The sequence below is a fragment of the Salmo salar genome, chromosome 06, assembly GCF_965601325.2.
Source record: "Salmo salar chromosome 06, fSalSal1, whole genome shotgun sequence".
NCBI classification, from domain to species: domain Eukaryota; kingdom Metazoa; phylum Chordata; class Actinopteri; order Salmoniformes; family Salmonidae; genus Salmo; species Salmo salar.
In genome coordinates this window covers 61,335,374-61,349,695 of record NC_138296.1, presented here as the reverse complement: position 1 = coordinate 61,349,695, position 14,322 = coordinate 61,335,374, and the positions used below count along the sequence as shown (strand labels likewise).

The window sequence follows — 14,322 nt, the reverse complement described above, 5'->3', positions numbered from 1 at the left end:
AAGGGATCCAATAATCCGGACCCCACTGTGTCGGCCTGGGATAAAACCTGTCTTGTCGGATTGTATAATATCAGAAATATATTATTTAGAACGGTTTGCCAATATATATATTTTTTCAACACCTTATATAGCGGCCACAGTGATGAGACAACATCTCAGTGGCCACTCTTTTTTTCCCCCCATGATCTGACCTATAGTAGCCTCATGCAATGTTTGTGGGACATTTGCAACAGAAGCAGAGCTAGTCTGGTACAGTACTAATACAATTTTATTATTTATCCGTCAGGCTTTGTTGTTTGGAATATTGTGCTATCGCTGTACTAAATTTTAGAGGAGATATCTCGGCATCGAGCGCAACTGATGCCCCCCTGTCTAATTTAGGAAGTTCAAATTTGGTGAGAAAGCACTTAATAATTTGTGGCTCAGCAGGATCACATTTTGATTGATATAGCTCTGAGTAAAACTGTGCAAAGCATTTATTGATATCCCCAGATCTGTTACAATTTGACCATTCCTGTCTTTCATTTTATGAATAGCTTGAGTTGCTTGTGTATGCCTTAGCTGCCTTGCAAATAATTTATGCGGTTTGTCACCCAGTTCAAAATATAGTTGTTTCATTCTATCAAGTAAATAGGCTACCTGTTTCTAAATGATGCTATTGTACTCATATTTCGACACTTTGATCATGTCAAGGACTTCATTCGAGGAATTGCTGCTCCCCTAACTCTTGTTCGATTTCTTTCAGCCTAGTATTGGCGTGTTTCTTCCTCTCCGATGTATATGAAATAAGGTGACCTCTAATCACAGCTTTGAGAGATTCCCAAAAGATAGTCATCAACATCCCCGTGTTGTTAGCTCAAAGGGAAAAGAAGCAATCTGCTCCTTCAATACTGACAGAAAGCCTCATCATTCAACAAGTAAGCATCTTAGCGCCACAGTCACCGGCCTGCAGACACATTGTCCAGTTTCAGCACCATGGAGAGTGGAGAATGGCCTGTGATTTTAGAATCAGGTGAAATGTAACAGCCGCAGCAAAACAATTCTGGAATATGACTTATGAACTGGCAAAAAGAAAGAATAATCCCTATCTGTTGGATGCGTCAGTCTCCAAATATCGGCAATGTTATGGCTTGTCATTGTATTTAGACAAACACTGGCATTTGATTGTTGACCTTGATAGCTGTTTATCTAAAAGAGGATCCAAAATACAGTTGAAGTCGCCACCCACAATAACATTTGTATCCAATATATTTGTTATGGATTTAAATACCCTTTGGAAAAATAATGGATCATCAAAGTTGTGACCATATAAATTAACTAAGGTTATTGGTATCCAATTCAGTGTACCAACCACAATAATATACTGACATTAGGATCTGAAGTCAAGGATCAGTAAATAAAAGGAATGTTTTTCCTTATCAGGATTGCTACCCTCTCGCTTTTGCATCAGAATTAGACTGGTATATCTGACCAATCCAGCCGACTTGTAGTTTGGTCCGAGCAATTCATTTTTAATGAGTTTCCTGAAAAAACACCATGTTTCTAAATGATGCTATTGTACTCATATTTCGACACTTTGATCATGTCAAGGACCAGTGATTAAGATGGGGAGAAAACCTTAACTGTTTTAACGAACTGACCTAAGCCATTACAGTTCCAACGTACTATCTTTATTCCACTAGGCCTACTCTGTGCCCGGTCACTATGTGCCGTTACTTGTTTTAGAACAAATTGTTGCTGTCATAAAACCAAAAACGCCCCGCCATCCTGGTACTTATCATACTGAAACTAAATATAAAACACAAACCCCAACCCCCCCCCCCCCCCCAAGCTTGGTTAAATTTGATTACTGAGTGACTTCCTCCAGCAAAGCACCCCTTGACTAACACACAAACCTTATGGTGCCTAGACATATAACCTAAGTTAACTCTGCATCTATAGATGCTCTGCAAAAAAAAATGAAAAAAATCTTTACTCTCACGTAGGTGATGAGTGGGACTAAAACATGATCGGCTAAACAATGTTATAAACAATAATATCTCACCAATTATTATAAGTTCCAATGTTCATTGTAATGAGCATCGGCAAGAAATTCAAACACAGTACTGGCCTGTATTTGGCCATTTAGCCATCTCACACGACAGGTTTGGTTCCTCAGCCAGGGAGCTTGCTTGCCAATAACAGTTTGGCTTCTTTTGGAGTGTCAAACAAGCGCGTTGATCCCTCGACTGTCACCTTGAACCTGGCTGGGAAAAATAATCCATATTGGATGTTGGCTGCCCTGCCTTTTTTGCGCAGCTCATCATACTATTTCCGTTTGTTCCTCACCTCCAAAGTAAGATCTGGGTAGAAGGACACCCTAGCTCCATTGTAGTTGAGGGGATCTGCAGCGTGCGATGAATGGCATTGGTGGCACGCCCTTGGCTGGCTTTGGTGCGGATGATCTGTGTGTGCGGTCGATCAGGATGTGCGGTCGATCAGGATGTGCGTTTTGAAGTTTTCACTCCCCAGCAGGGCCAGTATCAGCTCTGATTACAAATTCAGTGGGCCTGCCTAACTCTGTGTCTACCTGTATCCCAAAGGTTTGGATGTTCTGCTGTCATGAATGCGATTTAAGCATTTCCAGGCAGGTTTTCAGTGGAATTTTTGGGTTTTTAAGTTTAACGTTTTGCACTGTTTCTCAATGTCCTGTAGCCTGGCCTCGTGATCGTCTGCTCGACCTCATGCACCTTTCATTCACAGTTCCGGTCATAGTCCCAATATTCTTTGAGATAGCAGCCAACTTTGTGTCCACCTTCTTGCTTAGTTTGTTTATAGCGACCAGTAGGTCGCTCTGAAGGGGAGCTCTTGGGAGCAAGTATTGTGGGTCGGCGATGTTAGCATCGATTCATAGTCCGTCTCGTCCAAAGTACCTTGTTTAGCTCCTCCCTTTTTTTTGGTGCGATTTTCATCTTGTCAGACAATGTTTGAATTTATAGGTCGTGAGAGATTAAGATAAATATGCTTTTTTTTTTTTTTTTTTTTTTAGCAGAGCTCTAACAATCCACGTATATCCCATAGCACGCTTTCTAGTGTCCCCCGGGATTAATTAAATTGGGTTATTTAACTTTGCATATATTTGTCATGCTTTGTTTAATCGGTCCCTTTTCTGGCTGTATGAACAAAATGCCATGGCATTAATTATGTTAATTGACTCTTATTGATGTTTGTACTTTGCCAGGTCAAGTGAATTTGAATGCGCTTTTCAAACTTTGAAAAGGTCTCTCTTTGAATTTCGATTTTTAAGAGCGTAAATCAAAACGTAAAGGCAAGGTTGGAGAAACTTGGTATTTCTTACTCTAGGCTATCTCTGGCAGCAGGCATACTGTACTCAGTGAACTGTACCTGAACAGTCTGGAGGATTGCACATGCCCAGAATAACTTTTTTTAATCACTTGAAGCTGTCTCACACACTTCCACCTTGTTCTTCCCCCTATGACACACAGATAGTGTAAAATTGTTTGGCTTTGATACCAGTTGTTGTTCCAGGAACATTACGCTCTGCTTTGAGTTGCTGTGAATTGGATTGAATTCTGTCTGTCCATCCAGTGACACGGTGTGCTGTGTTGTGAAACGCGCAGGAATTGCTTCAACGAACCAAAGTCTAGCCCAGGGATGGGCAACTTTGATGAGGGTGGGGCCCATAAAAATGTTAACTCCTCATGAGGGGACGCGGTGGCTCGCGGGTCTGCGTAACCACATCCATACCCACACATGCAGTCAGAGGGCCCCCCCACAAAAAAAAAAAAAATTGATGGCTAGACTGAGTTGTCAATCTAAAAACAATTATCTGACATGGGCTAATTGACTGTCAGTGTCATAACTGTCATAACAAGATCAAATCTGCTGATGCGCAACCAAATTTTGAAATTGCACCATAAGTTAAGACCTCGAGTGAATTCCCCCCCAAAAAATCATTCTGAAAGCTGCTGTAGTTTAAACACATTCTTAATTGTAATGTAATCGGAAAGTTTTCTCTCTCTGCACATTGAGTCTGAGCATAATACATTTGAATTCAAATGCAATAAATCTTCTTAAACGAAAATAACTAAACTCTCGCTTTTCGCTCACGGGGTGTTTACATAATCCCCTCTGCCCACCATCCATTCATAATAGCAGTAATTATATTTGTCTTCACAAAGCCCAACCGAAGTTACTGAAGCCTAGCAGGCAGGCGCGGGAGTGGATGCATCCCAAATGGCACCATATTTCCTATGTAGTGCACTACTTTCGACCAGAACCATATGAGCTCTGGACCAAAGTAGTGCACTACATAGGGAATAGGGAACCATTTGGGACAGATTCGTTGTCTTTAGAGGTTGTGTGTGAAGATTTCAGAGTTTGAGGCGAGCCATGTCACCAAGGCGGCTGCATTGTACGGCTGCTGAAGTGTCTCATTCTCTAAATTTTTATCAAACGGCACTGTAATAAGCCCTCACAGCAGCACATTATGAGAAGTGATGTATTATTCCCTGAGATGTTTTATAGAAGTTTCAGTTGATGGTCCTCAATCCCTACACAGTGATGTTCTACTCAGCTATGATTCATACTATCACCAGAGAGGCAGAGCCTTTACATAACGGTGCAGCATACAAATATACACTGAGTGTACAAAACATTAGGAACACCTTCCTAATGTTGAGTTGCACACCTTTTGTCCTCAGAACAGCCTCAATTCTTCGGGGCATGGACTCTGCGAAGTGTCGAAAGCGTTCCACAGGGATGCTGGCCCGTGTTGACTCCAATACGTCCCACAGTTGTGTGTAGTTGGCTGGTAGACCATTCTTGATACACACTGGAAACTGATGAGTGTGAAAAACTCTGCAGCATTTTCAGTTCTTGACACACTCAAGCTGGTGCGCCTGGCACCTACTACCATACCCCGTTCAAAGGCACTTAAATCTTTTGTCTTGCCCATTCACCCTCTGAATGGCACACATACACAATCCATGTCTCAATTTTCTCAAGGCTTAAAAATCCTTCTTTACCGGTCTTCTCCCCTTCATCTACACTGATTTGAAGTGGATATAACAGGTGACATCAATAAGGGATCGTACAGTAGCATTCACCTGGTCAGTCTATACATGTATACTGAGGGAACAGCCTTTCTTTTACTACTTGATGGTTCCCCATAGATTAGCAATGTATTGATTCAGAGTCCCCCGGCGTTGTGTGGACACTTTATAGAGGATACCGTCACATGCACGAGCGTCACATACGGCCGATTGGCTTGCAGAGAGAGTGTTTTCTTCTTGACAGGGTGTAAGAAGCTTTAAATGTCAACCAGTTGTTACCCGCATGCGTTTTTGTTCTTGTGAAATTTTCCGATCATGAAGTGCTAAAGGAAAAATCCACTCATTCAAACCCACTCATTCCTATAATTTACATTTGTGAACAAATGTTTAATTTCGATGTTATAGTAAGGTTGGTAGCAACTTGTGGAAATCTGTTGCAGCTCAAGTCGACTACAAAACCTACAATGCAAAGCACTGTCTATGGGCTGGCTAGCTAGTGAGCAAACGTAGCTGCACACAATAATACCAAAGTCAATATCAGTAATAGCTAGTTAGCTATAAAATCGACCAAACAAACTGCGCTGTCAATTTAGGAGTCTACAATCTCACCATGTTCAGTCTGACATTCGCAACAGCACCATGCAATGCACCCTGGACTGAAGAGGCAGACAAATAGGAGAAATGTGTTAGACCCTCCAGTTAAATTACAAATGTAACATAGTAGGAATATCGTTATGACATCGGCCAGTATTGAAATCTGACATGTATTATAGACAGACGTTTTTCGCAATCTAAAAGTCGTATTCCTATTGACAGCTTTATTGCAATGCTACTTCATACCGGCCAGATTTCTGCCTGCTTGAATGGCAATAGCTTAGATAAACATAAAATGACCCAGTGAATCGATAGAACATCGCTCAGAGATACAAAAAAAACCAATATAACCGTCATAATGGGGGTATTTTTACTTTAAGCGTTGAGCTTCTCCCCTGGGGCACAAACATATGTCTGGGCCTGCAAATGGCTCCCTATTTAGTGCACTACTTTCGGCCAGGGCTTAGTGCACTACTTTTGACCAGAGCCCTATGTTGGGTATAGGCTAAAGTGCTGCAGCTTTATCTCCAACCTTACAGGCTGGCTTCAGGCTTGCATTTCAGTATTTCTCAGTTCTGCTGAGAACAGTATGTCACAACAATCTTTCTCTGCAAGCTTCTGTCTCTTTCTCTCTGTGGGTCTCTTTTCTTTCTCTCTTTTTTTCCTCTCTTTCATTTGGCTTCTTGGAGTGTAATTTCAGCAAGATCTGAAAAGCCACAATCCGTGTCAATGCTGTTTGCATGTAGGCTAGGCTACATCAAAGCCTTATGAGAAGTCCAAAGAAAGTAGAATACTGTATATGGCTTAGTCTATGATCATGAGGATGATCATAGTGAATGTTGAAGATGATGTATAAGCGTTGCTGCAATTAACGCTCATCAGCCTGCCTGTCAGCCCCTCCAGCAGTCCGTTCCTGCTAATGAGTGACTGTAGTTGCTGTTTTTAATGAAGCACATCCAAGCAGATAAGACTGCCACGGGATTGCAAATGAAGGCTGCTATTGTCACTCTGCAGCGCTCTAATCTGATTACTACTTCATTGTTTATTTTCCTTCTATTTCGTTCACTTTAGGGAAAATTATTCTCTGTGCGCTTTTCTTGCTGCAGAATTTTGGCGGCGTTTGTGTTTTCTTTGCTGTATGAATAACTAAGGGCTTTGAAATGTTTGGGATTTGACTTCCCGGAACAAGAACTGAGATCAGTGCCTTTCTTGCTGTATGAAGCGATGATTGAAGACACTAACGTGCTGTGCTTATTTTACTAACTGTCAGTCACAGCTCCCTTCACCCTGCCAGACTGGGAAGTGGCTGGGCTGACTAGGCTGCCCCGTATGGAGGTAACTCATTGACATAACGATTTGAGCGTGTAGAATAGATTTGTAGTTGTAATAGCGTTGGCTAAGTTGTAACTTAATATTTGTGAGCAATAATTGCATCTGTACACCTGCACAAGTCAATTTTACACGCTCAGACTGGCATTGCTTTAGCGCCCTGCCGTGACAAAAGCTTTGTAGATGTGCAAACAGCCATTTGCAAGGAGAGAGGGAGAGAATGAGCTCTTGGAGGTGGATCCTGTTTCTTCTAACCAATCAGATGAGGTTTTCATAGACCACCAAGGCTCGATATTAAGGTTTTTCCGCTTGTCCGTGGCAAATATATATATATATATATATATATATATATATATATATATATATATATATATATATATATTATATATTATATATATATTTTATATATTATATATATATATATATATATTTTATATATTATATATATATATATATATATATATATTATATATATATATATTTTATATATATATATTATATTTTATATATATATATATTTTATATATATATATTATATAAAAAAAGTCAGACGATCAGAATATAGATTTCAGTTGTCCGAATGGACAAGTAACAAATCACAATATCAAACAATTACTCCGATCAGAATTGGATCAGGCAGCACACAGCAGGGCAATGCATGGTTGACATTCTGAGTAAATTGCCTATATTCCTATTGGCTATAGCCTATTTCAATAAATAGAAGCAAGAGAACAATGTAGACGGAGCTAAGAGTCTCACCAAAGCAGCCAATATATCAGGTCAGAAAATGCTTATTTTTTTTCTCTCTCGAATGTCGGATGATCTGGGCCAATAGCCAAAGTTTATTTTTATAGTGGACACTCCAGTGTCTTATTGTTATAGAAGCCCAAATGTTCTATTGTCTCTCCATTTCATATGAATATGACTTGGCCTACTAAGCCACTGGTTCAGTTTAATGCATGCTAGATTACTCCTTTTCATTAAACTGTCCCCCTTTTTGTGTCAGATAGTCCAACACCATCCTCATACAATTTCTCTCATTTTTATAATCTTAGGTTGCAAACTAATCCTCATTTCTGGAAAAGGCATAAAATAAAAGTTCATATCCAGGTCATGTGACATGATTAACCAAAACACAGGGTCCTATACAGAGAGGGGAGGACAGACTTACTTTCGTAAGTATTAATTGATGACCCAGGTGAGGAGGCATAGAATCTTGATATCGGTGATATCTGGGCACCAGTCTAAATATTTATATTTTCAAACGCTATATACCTCTTGATTATGGTTTATACCTGGATTGGAGTAGAGTTACTGTGTTATGATGTCAAACTAGAAGAAGAAACTACTACTGAATAGTAGCATGGGAGACTTCTAAAACAAACTGTGGCCAGCCACCACTAATGTATACAACTCGGAAAGCATTAAGATACTTTCGCTAAGTGATTGCCCTAAAAAACTTGTTTCAAGTTGAAATCACAGTAGGAGATAACCTTACTTTTGATTTACGGCAGCGCACTGACAATATGCAGCGGAAAAGCAAGGGGTCGAATGGGCCTAAATGAAGGGTCAAATAAGACATTTTTAGAGGGGGTAGGGGCTGTCTGTGACCAACTTTGTGGCCTTGTGGTTAGTGTCTGCCCTGAGATTGGAAGGTTGGAAGTTTGATCCCCGTCTGAGTTAACCAGAGACTGTAGACCCAATGTGTGTCTGCATGGCACTCAGCATTAAGGAGACGCTGTTCCGGCTCGCACAAGCCAAGGCTCGTGAGATGCTACTTAATTAATTTACTGAAGGGCTGTCTGGCTCTCCTAGGCCTCCAGGTTATGCCATTATTGGGTCAGTTTGTACTGAGTTGTTTGGTCCCCAAAGACAGGATGGTGCTCGTGGTCAACTGGTAGGTCCACAGGAGATGTTGCAATCCCAGTCCAAAAGTGGATATCACACGACTTTTTGGATCAGCTTGCATTAAGACTAATTTATTGATAATGTTTTAACCCCTTTTTAAGATAATTTTTGGTTGACTGTCCTTAGTACAGCTGTCTTACCCCATCACGTAACTCCAAATAAAACGTTTTAACCCATTGTTTTTGTTGTCATAAGTCGTTGTATTGCTTGTACCAACTGAGCCATATGTTTTAAAACATTCTGTCCTTGCGTCCATAGTTCAGATAGCATAGTAGCCCACACATGCATAGTAATTTTTCTCCGAATTGTATGGTCACGGTCTTAAAGTCTCATTACTTAAAGGGCTTTGAAAACAATGAACACAATATTGGGATGCAAACCCGGTGCTTGTAGGATCTTCTGGGCCTTTCCCAGTCATGGTGGACAAAACGTGCATCTCACTGAAGACCACTTCTGAATTAGGTTAGGATATGGTGGTAGTACTTCACGGGAGTTGGTGATGCAGAGGGCCTAGTAGAACAGAATGCGGCCCTTCTCACTCAGTAGCCTTTCGGAAGCAGGAACAAAGCTAGGTCCCTCTTGGTTCTCACTGGCAAAGACTGTGTCCTGCACCCTGATGGTAGGAAGGTGCACTGGTCAATTATTACAGTACTAAAACCCATAGACAAATGTCTTGAAACAGAGCAATTACACATAACTTGGGTTAGTGTTGATATTTCATGTTAGACTCATCAATACCAATCTTCGCCAAAGATTGTAAATTAACCCATTTTAAGCCTATACCTACAGTGCCTTCGGAAAGTATTCAGACCCCTTGACCTTTTCCACATTTTGTTATGTTACAGCCCTATTCTAAAATGGATTAAAAAAATATGAAAAAACTCAGCAGTCTACACACAATACCCCATAATGACAAAGCTAAAAAAACGTTTTTAGCCATTTTTGCACATTTATTATAAATAAAAAACAGGTTTTATTTAAATAACTATTCAAGTATTCATTAGCTCAGGTGTATACTGTTTCAATTGATCATCCTTGATATGTTTCTACAACTTGGAGTCCAGTTGTGGTAAATTCAGTTTATTTGGACATGATTTGGAAAGGCACACACCTGTCTATATAAGGTCCCACAATTGACAGTTCATGTCAGAGCAACAACCAAGCCATGAGGTCGAAGGAATTGTCTGTAGAGCTCCGAGACAGGATTGTGTCGAGGCACAGATCTGGGGAAGGGTACCAAAACATTTCTGCAGCATTGAAGGTCGCCAAGAACACAGTGTCCTCCATCATTCTTAAATGGAAGAAGTTTGGAGCCACCAAGATTCTTCCTAGAGCTGGCCGCCTGACTAAACTGAGCAATCGGGGGAGAGTACTCACTTGTTAACTAATCTTCATTGACACCTGCTGTATACCATGAGAATAAGGCAATTTCGCCTAAGATGTTAGGTGTGTGGCATTATAATATACAGTGCCTTTGGAAAGTACTCAGACCCCTTGACTTTTTCCACATGTTTATACATTACAGCTTTATTCAAGAATTGATTAAATTGTTTTTTTCCCCCCGCAAATCTACACACACAATACCTCATAATGGCAAAGCAAACATTTTTGGGGTGAAAATGTATAAAAAAATAATTTAAAAAAAGATCACATTTACATAAGTATTCAGACCCTTTAATCAGTACTTTGTTGATGCACCTTTAGCAGTGATTACAGCCTTGAGTCTTCTTGGGTATGACGCAACAAGCTTGGCACACCTGTATTTAGGGAGTTTCTCGTATTCTTCTCTACAGACTCTCTTAAACACGGTCAGGTTGGATGGGGAGCGTCGCTGCACAGCTATTTTCAGGTCTCTCAAGAGAGGTTTTGATCGGATTCAAGTCCGGGCTCTGGCTGGGCCACTCAAGGACATTGAGACTTGTCCCGAAGCCACTCCTGCATTGTCTTGGCTGTGTGCTTTGGGTCGTTGTCCTGTTGTAAGGTGAACCTTCGCCAGAATCTGAGGTCCTGAACACTCTGGAGCAGGTTTTCGTCAAGGATCTCTCTGTACTTTTGCTCTGTTCATCTTTCCTTTGATCCTGACTAGTCACCCAGTCCTTGCCGCTGAAAAACATTTCCACAGTATGATGCTGCCACCAGCATGCTTCACCGTAGGGATGGTGCCATGTTTCCTCCAAACGTGACGCTTGGCATTCAGGCCAAATATTTTAATCTTGGTTTCATCAGACCAGATAATCTTGTTTCTCATGGTCTGAGAGTCCTTTAGGTGCCTTTAGGCAAACTCCAAGCAGGCTGTCATGTGCCTTTTGCTGAGGGGTGGTTTCCATCTGGCCACTCTACCATAAAGGCCTGATTGGTGGAGTGCTGGTTGTCCTTCTGAAAGGTTCTCCCATCTACACAGAGGAAATCTGGAGCTCTGTCAGTGACCATTGAGTTCTTGGTCACCTCCCTGACCAAGGCCCTTCTCCCCTGATTGCTCAGTTTGGCAGGCGGCCAGCTCTAGGAAGAGTCTTGGTGGTTCCAAACTTCTTCCATTTAAGAATGATGGAGGCCGCTGTGTTCTTGGGGACCTTCAATGTCGCAGAAAGTTTTGTATAGTACCAAATAGAGCCCTTGCCGTGGTACTTATTCAGACAAGAATACATTTTCAGGTCTGGAAAAATGCACACTAAAGTAACTAGGGATGGAAATTAAGCTGCCCGCTTGCCAGAGGTACTTTGTGCCTAATCCGTTTGCCAGTGCCCAAATTCCTGATGTTCCATCACTGAAAGTAACCTTACTGTACCATCTATAGACCACTTATTTTCCCCCATTTGTTTAAGAAATTCATGCTGATGCAACAAACGGGGATATGGTTTACCTATATGATACCTGGAAGACTATGAATGGCTCCGTATCTACCTGGAAGATAATCAGCCTCTGGCTCCGCCTCTCCTGAGTCCGTACGGGAGTTGCAGCGATGAGACAAGACTGTAACTACAACCAATGGAATACCACGAAATTGGTAGAAAGTTGTGATTTGGACTGGTGCCCTGATATCACTGATGCTAAATGAGTCCCAGAGAGGGCAGTACTGACTTGCCTTTGTAGGTATTAATTGAGGACCCAATTAATGTGAGACAACATTTTGTTGGCCGTCAGGTCCTCTGCAGCCACTTCCTGCACCCTCATGGACAGTGTTGTAGTAGAGCTTGAAGATCCTGCCAAGGTGTTGTAATTTGTTGGGAATCACTGCACCAGCGTCACTGCTCGCTGTGGCCTACAGCCTTGCCCATGGCACGCTGAAGCACTATCCACAAATTCTTGGCCAGGTTGTCCGACAGGCCATGCACCTTGCCAAGGTAGTTTTGCATGAGGTTAATGTTGTGCATGATCTTGCTGCCCAAGTGGTACCGACTGTACATGAGGTCATTCCATGAGCACTCCAGGGTCCTCAGCTTGTGGTGGCCCCCCAGCAACTTGGCTTGATATATCATTAAAGGAGTGTCTGCCACCCTCTCAGGCACTGCACAGGAAGGGAGGAGAAATATTCATACATAAATATATTAACTGTACATTGTCATATCAAATACAATGCAAGCCATCAATAATAGTTCCTTTTCAAGTGGCATTTAATGGTGCAGCAGAACATACCTGAAAATGTATATTTAAAGTTTTCCACAGCTGAGGCTAGCTGACTGTGTTGCATCCCTGCATATTTGACATCCTTCAGGTTCCTAATGATGTTGATGCTTTGCCTCCAGGCATTGCTGATTTTTGCCAGGGAGTTCTGGATGTCCTTCCCGTCTCCCAGGGCATTGTGGAGCTGACGGAGGCCTGAACGGATCCTGTTTAACTGGGAGTAGATTGCAGCCTGGAGAGTGGAGACAGACAATTTTAAATGGTTTAGATAGGGATTTGCATTAATCAAAGGGCAGTAGCTACAGAATGCAGTCAATGTCTAAGCTAAACAAATTAGTTTCTACCTTCAGTCGTGCTTCTACTAAAACTTCAGATCTAACTGGGTGATCAATATTCATGGGATTTTTGGCAGTTTTTTGGTTTTAGCAGATTAATGATTACTTTTCAAATGATTGTGCTTGCTAGCTATGGCTCCATACAAAATCAAGCTAGCTAGTTAGCTTCGAAATTGTTTGCAAAATAACTACCTAATCGATTTTGGCGCTTGTTACGTACTCTTAATAACAGTAACTTGGACAATAGCTTCCAAAAACAATATTACAGAAGAAAAAAGCTTGCTAACTAGCCCTAAAATAATGGCATTTAAACTTACCTGCCATGACAACTAACAGCTGGGCTTCTTTGATGGACATTCTTTGGTGGATACAAGTGGTAACCTGGTTAATGCATGTCTTGATTGACAGGTGTTTGCGCCAGACAACATGGCCCATGTGAGCTGTCACCAACCAACCAGTGTAGAGTATACTGGTCTGTGGTAACCTCATCTGATTGGTTAGAAGAAAGAGGTCCCACCTCCAAGAGCTCCTGCTCTCACTCACTCACTCTCTCTCCTTGCTTGCAAATCTCTGTTTGCACATCTACAAATCTTTTTGTCACATAGGGCGTTAAAGCACTGCCAAAAGTCTAAGGGCGCGAAATTGACATGCACAGGTGTACAGACGCAATTATTGCTTGCAAATATAAAGTTACCTGTAGGAGAATGTGCTTACAACTACAGATTATTCTTTCATCTTCACAAGTCATCAGTTACACACTTGCAAATTGTGTTTACAACTACAAATATATTCTACATGTTCAAATCGCTATGTCAATGATTTAGCCCCATAGACCTGGGTCATATTCATTAGGGCGCAAAGAAAAACGAAAAACAAGCGTTACTTATTTGGCAAGTTCAGGTAGTGTAGTCCATCCCTGTTTCTGTCCGTGTTCAGAGTCATATTCATTAGGCACCAAACGGAAGAGAACGGACTGACCGTTTAGTGCCTAACGGAAGATTTATGGGCCCTGAGGTTTGGGAGACATACTGCTGTCAGTCTGAAGTGAACCTATCCTTTTCTCAGAAGCTCTGTGTGAAAAACAGGAGTGGAGGACATTAGACGAGACCCGTTGGCATGGCGACCTCACTAAAACGTTGATTGAATACACAGACACTCATTACCTGTGGCTTCTAGCTGCCTTAGCGATGCTCTTTATTTGATGGCTCTAGCTATCCCAAGAGAACTCAACAATCTCAATCTCTCTCTCTGTCTCGTCTTCTTTTTATTTCTCTCTCCCTTTCTCTCTCTTCAGTTCAGCTCATGATTATTCAGACCTGTACACTGTTGCCATGGCACTGGATTGGCAGCTCGTAACCTTGTCATATCTAGACCAATCTATCGAGAGGAAGATATGAAAGATTGGATTTCGTTTGAAAATATCAACCAAGTAAAAACATCCAAATGCATTCGTATTCACTGTACCATTGAGCTGTGGGGGA

At 41.5% G+C, this 14,322-nt stretch overlaps 1 protein-coding gene across 2 annotated transcripts in view; it reads left to right on the top strand.

The window, feature by feature from the left end:
- The window catches only part of rngtt (RNA guanylyltransferase and 5'-phosphatase), a 155,352-nt gene that overhangs the window by 53,791 nt on the left and 87,239 nt on the right, over positions 1-14,322 (top strand).